General features: G+C 42.4%; 1 long non-coding RNA gene across 1 annotated transcript; it reads right to left on the bottom strand.

The window, feature by feature from the left end:
* Window positions 1-211: 211 nt before the first annotated feature.
* Window positions 212-5,241, bottom strand: LOC112130062 (uncharacterized). Its single transcript, XR_002912378.2, has 3 exons — window positions 5,112-5,241; window positions 991-1,099; window positions 212-425 (listed from the first exon to the last, which is right to left on the bottom strand). It is a non-coding gene; the product is annotated as an uncharacterized LOC112130062 (long non-coding RNA).
* Between the last annotated feature and the right edge of the window lie 1,105 nt (window positions 5,242-6,346).

Here is a 6,346-nt window from a genome sequence, read left to right as displayed (position 1 = left end):
ATCCAGAAGTTTTCTTGTTTTATTTCTCTCCCCAACAAAATATACTTATTGCCTCATTGTAGCCATAAAACCTGGGGAGACAAATCCATCTCCTACTCTAAGATCCTTCCCAGATTCCAATCATCTCTGAATCATACTGAAACCACTTTCTACAAGGGTGACCTAAGCAAACCTTGCCACGTATACCATCGTCCCATATCACACACTAAGATAAGACGACGACTGCAGACATTTAGTCTTGTGCAAACAATGATCTCTGTTAGAAGCCACTGAAATAGAAAACTAAATATTCTGCTGCTTTTGAAAAAATTCAGGCAGATGGTATTACCTATCTTGTGACCTGAAGATGCTTCTTGCTGTGTGTTTCCCACATGATGGTTTGTACCAGGAAAGGACGTAGTCAGCATGCCTGTGTGATTCAGGGACTGCAACGAAAATTGAGCCATCAGGAACTGTTCTTTTTTGGCAGGCATCCCAAAAACATAGCAAATCATTCAGCAAAGAGGTACTACACAGAGGTGAGGTACAGGAGCCACGGAACCAGCTAGGTTCCTCCCCAGCTGCTCTGCTTGCTAAGCACATGACTGTGTGCAAGTTATTTAATCTCTTGCTGTCTCCATTTCTTCATCTATAAACTGGGGGTAACAGTTGTCTTTGCTTCAGAGAATTGTGACAAGGGCAAATTGAACAGTGCACGCAAAATGTTCACAGTATCCTGTGAATGGTTCACGGTTTACATTCACTATTTTGTATTTAAAATGTAGTATCCTTACTGCATACCCAGCATGCAGTAAGGACCCAACGAATATTAGCTAATGTCACTATTTGCTTCTTTCTCTAATTGATTTCTAGCTCCCACTGTTTTCAAGGACCTTAGCTTAAACCCGATCCTTTACATTACACAACACCTCTTCTCCTCTCCTCTCCTCAGTTGCAACAGGAAAATGAAATGTCCCCTCCCTCCTCAGCTGAACAATCATTTATATTCACCTGCTCTATCGGAGCCTAAGAGGAAACCAGCTATGGAGAGAATTCAAAAGTAGAAAGCCTGGTGAAAGGTCTCTCAGGAGTACGAAGGCCATTTTCTCACTGGTTTGCTCTGCAGAGGAAAATAAAATGGACCTGAAACAATTGCTCTGAAAAATGAGTTGGGGGTGGGCAAAAGAATCTCATTCAATATTTGTGTGTGTGTGTATGGTTTTTTTTTTTACCTATGGGAGACCAAGATGCCTTAAGTCTGTGGCTTCTCTTCAATGCAGGTAAATTGTGTGTCCCAAGCCCACTAGTGGCTAAACTAATAAATTGATCAAGTACTAGTTTAGTCAAAGAGTTGTTAAAATGAATGAAAGACTCTGGGCTGTTTCTTTCTACCTAACATGGCCCTATCTTGCTCAGTTTTATTTGGGGTTCTTAGTGTGGGGGCACACAGAGGAAGCAGATGGGGAACCTGTCAAAGCTTAACTCTCTGCCATTGAACTACTGAGGAATTAAAAGGTAACTATATCTAGTAGCCTCACCAAATGAAATGCTATGCTAAGATCACCATGAACATTATGAATGGCAGTGAAGCTCCATATAGGTTAATGAGAAGGAGTAGTGAAAAGTCAATGATAAAAAGTTCCATTCACTTTACCATCCTTCTCTGAAAAACTCCTTAGGGGTGGGACATGGTCTGAAAGGTAAGTATGAGGACACATGAGTCACTTAGTGATTTTCCTGAAGTAGACAGCACCCCGAGTAGGTGGGCTTAGCTGAGAAGGGTTGAGGGGACAGACAGCCCACTATACCCATTTGCCCCATGAAGCACGTTGCAAATCTTCTCTGCGGTCTTCTGTGTCAATATTTATCTCCTATAAACAACTGCTCAAATGTTCTTCATGGTGGGGAAGGGAGAATGTTTACAAGAAGGGGTTGTTCTGTGTGAAGCCACCTCCTTCCCCTGGTCCCAGCAGGCTGTGATGTGAGTTTGGGCTACTCCTGGTTACCAGTCATTCTCCTTTCTGTGCAAGACAAGGAACAAAGAAAGAGCAGGTGTGCAGTGGAGTTGGGGATGTTGAAGAGTGTTGAGCATAACCGATGGACTTTTCTGTCATTCTGAGAGCTTTCCTGAGAAAAAGAATGTCCATGTATATCATAAGCTTGAAATAATAGACTGACAGGGGAGAGATGTGTGGCATGAGTAGCAGGGCATATGGTTGGGAACTCTATACGACTAGTGGGGTAGATTTCCAAGTAGTGCTCATTTCCTTCAGGTCTCTGCTCAAAGGTCACCTTATCTGTTTTACATGAAATAGCCTCCATCCACTTCTCCACTGACACTCCCCACCCACTTTACCTTGGGTATAGTACTCTGACATTCTCATCACCACCTGACATAACCATGCATTCACTTGTCCATCTGCTTTCTCCAGCCAGGGCATAAGCCTCAAGAGAATCAAGACTGCTGTGTTCATTGCTTTATAAAGAGCACCCAAGACAATGCCTGGAACATAGTGGTGCTCAGTAAATATTGCTGACAGATGAGTAAATCTGTTCTATCTGTTTAGTTTTTACACAAGACTCCTGGGAAGAGAAAAGGATGCTGAGCATCAACTTTAGAATAGTCTAATCTTCTCGTTTTACAGACGAGAAAACTGAGGCTGAAACAGGTCATGGCTTATGCCAAGTCTGGCTGATGCAGAGAATGAGGCTGAGGCTCCATGGTCCACTGAGCAGCCTGTCCTCAAGAGCATAGACAATTTTGCTGAGCACATCTGACATATGACAGGGTGATGGAGAGGAGCTGGAAGGAAATTTCCTGGGCACGCCTAAGACATTCCCCAAATGAAAAGGAGAAAATTGAATCCAGAGACACTAAACAAATGGAAAAAGAAGGAACGACCATGCCCCTGTCTGACAGGCTGCCTGCCTGGGGATGGCAACGGGAGAAAGCAGATGGCTGTGCTGGCACACAGCAGCTGGCTGGAGCAGTACAAATTGAGCACCCTTGGTGAATATCATTAGGGTAAGTGGTGCGCTAAAACACCTAGAGGAAGAACAAGCAAGCAGAACACACACACACAACACACATGCATTTTTAAATTTTTAGTTTATTCTTTCAATTTCCCTTCACTACAAGGTAGGGTCCATGAAGACAGGGCCTTTGTCTGTCTTAATAATTATTAGTTGGATACATGAAAAGATGAATGAATTAATTATTAAGCATCTCCCATAATAGACATAGTGCTAAGCATAGAGGATGGTTTCTGCATCAGGAGGAATCACACGGGGAAATAAATAAGACCTTCAACTACCAAGTGCTGTGTTTAGTGTTATGAAGGAGCTGAAAGGGTCCCAGAAGAAGGTAGGCTTTGGGGGTCAGGAGGTCTCAAGAAACGCACCAGGTGGTGGTTGAAGATTAGCTCAGGTATTACAAGAAAAGCCTAAATGGATCAGAAGTAGAAGATGGAGAACTGAGAGAATATCATGTGCTAAAGCCAGAAACAAGAGGGGGCTAGAGGAACTCCAAGCAGCACCACATCATGTGGAAGGGACATAGCCTTTTGAATTAAACAGACCCAAGTTCAAATCCTAACGCTGCTCCTTACTACCTGAGTATTTTTGAACAATTTACTCTGCTAGACTGATCTTTGGTTTTAAAAATCGGTAACATAGGAAAAATATTGCCAGCATTTCAGGTTCTTCCAAGGATTACATGAGATCATGTTTTCTATAGAGGATGACATGGTTGAGATCAGGAATTGCTGGCTGCTACTCTAGTGTGGAATTGGGGAAAGGTGGCCTGAACCAGCAGGCAGGGGTCAATTCATCTGTGGCTTGAGGGTCCCAGGAGAATTTTGTACTTTGACCAGGAGGCATGAGGACGAGTTGCAGGGTTTTAAATAAAGGGATTATGAGAGTGCAGGCAATGAGACTTTTTAGCAGTCACTCACAATAATCCTGGAAGGAAATAAAGGTCTCTCTAAGGAAGATGCAGTGGGAATGAAGAGGAGAGGATGCACATAGGATACACAGGAGGAAGAATTGATAGGACTTTATTACTTATGGGTCCTATGAAAGGAAGAGACATCTAGAACTATTTCTACTCATACTTCTTAGTAAGCTCTTCAGATGAGAGCCAGAACCAAACTCTTTTTTAACAGCGGGAAATCAAATAAGTACAGGATCCAGAGTAAAGGTTTACGATATTTTATAGAAAGATATTTTAATTTGAATTTTATGAAAGTATCAATCTGCAATAGATTCCTCATTGTAGTTAAAGAACCATTGGTTTACAACAGTGCTGTCCAATGCAAGCCACGTATGTAATAGGTGACATTTATGTTAATATTATTTTTTATTTAACCTTATATATCCAAAGTATTTTCATTTTGTGATGGTTAATATTGAGTGTCAACTTGATTGGATTGAAGGATGCAAAGTATTGTTCCTGGGTGTGTCTGTGAGGGTGTTGCCAAAGGAGATGAACATTTGAGTCAGTGGGCTGGGAGAGGCAGACCCACCTTAAACTCGGTGGGCACAATATAATCAGCTGCCAGTGCAGTAGGATAAAAGCAGGCAGAAGAACGTGGAAAGACCAGACTAACTGAGTCTTCCAGCCTTCATCTATCTCACATGCTGGATGCTTCCTGCCCTTGAACATCAGACTCCAAGTTCTCCAGTTTTTGGACTCTTGGACTTACACAAGTGGTTTGCCAGAGGCTCTCAGGCCTTCGGCTGCAGACTGAAGGCTGCACTGTTGGCTTCCCTACTTTCGAGGTTTTGGGACTCAGACTGGCTTCCTTGCTCCTCAGCTTGCAGACAGCCTATTGTGGGACTTCACCCTGTGACCATGTGAGTCAATAACCCTTAATAAACTCCCTTTCATATGTACATGTATCCTATCTGTTCTGTTCCTCTAGAGAACCCTGGCTAATACACATTTCAACATGCAATCAATATAAAAATATTAATGAGGCCAGGCACGGTGACTCACGCCTGTAATCCCAACACTTTGGGAGGCCAAGGCAGCCAGATCATGAGGTCAGGAGTTCGAGACCAGCCTAGCCAACAGAGTGAAACCCAGTCTCTACTAAAAATACAAAAAATTAGCCGAGCGTGGTGGTGGGTACCTGTAATTCCAGCAAATCAGGAGGCTGAAGCAGGAGAATCACTTGAACCCGAGAGGCAGAGGTTGCAGTGAGTCGGATTGCACCACTGCATTCTAGCCCGGGCAATAGTGCGAGACTCCATCTAAAAAATATATATATATAAAAATATATAATATATAATATATAATATATTAATATAATATATTATATATAAATATGTATATATGAGATATATTGCATTTTTGTAATAAAAATCCAGGGTATGTTTTACAATTATAACATAGCTAAATTTGTAGTAGCCACATTTTAAGACCTCAGTAGCCACATGTACCTAATGGCTATAGTGCTTAATGACACAGCTTATGGCTTATAGTGCTTAATGGCACAGCTATAGTGCTGAGGTGGATGGTCATAGGTGATTGAGTGGATGGTCATACTTTAACCACGTCTTAGAAGAAGCACAGTGTTAGAGGGAAATGCTTGTTCCCCACTCTCCTAATTTTGCTTCAGAGAGATTTATTCTAAACATACCAAGTCTCTTGCTTTACCCCTTACTCCTCGCCTAGAAAAGTAGAGTGAATTTCCTATGGATAGTTTTGGGAAAAAAAGCCAGGCATGTCCATCTCAGCAACTCCATCCTTCTCCTTTAAAAAGCCAGCCTGACGTGGTAAACAAGGGACCTGTGCTTCTCCTCTTGGGTACCCCCTCCATGTGGGAAGGCCTGCCGTGGCCTGGCACTGTCTTGATCCACAAGGTAAGTTCTCCTAGTTCTGAGGTTGTGCCTGCAAGCTCCTTTGACACAACAAGTCATATTATCCAAATTATTCTTTATCATTCATAAAGACAATTCTCAGCCTCCAGCTCTGTCTGCATTAGCAAACACTGCTCCTAGGGACAGGTGTAGAAGAACAGGGTCTCTGCAAAGGCATGGGCATCTCAGGAGAGGATTTTTGAGGTGCTGGTGGCTATAGCTTGACATTAAATTAGCAAATGGCCTAAGTACACATGTGTGACCCATGCAGAGACTGAGCAGATGCTGGCAGGCCACAGAGTCCTTAGTAAGCACAGCTGTGGTAAGGATTCTATTATAGAAAAAACAAAATTTTCTTTCTGCCATTGTTTTAGACTTCAGGGAAGGTACAATATTTGCCATTTTTAAACTTCAAAAGAGTTGAGTTCCACGTGTATCTCAGAAAACTAGGGAAGTAAATTGTTAATGTCAAAATTGTCAACAGTGTATTAGCTGCCCCAAACTC

Source organism: Pongo abelii, chromosome 1 (genome assembly GCF_028885655.2).
Source record: "Pongo abelii isolate AG06213 chromosome 1, NHGRI_mPonAbe1-v2.0_pri, whole genome shotgun sequence".
Lineage (NCBI taxonomy): Eukaryota > Metazoa > Chordata > Mammalia > Primates > Hominidae > Pongo > Pongo abelii.
The sequence above is the reverse complement of the archived record's forward strand: the minus strand, read 5'-3'. Positions and strand labels throughout refer to the sequence as shown.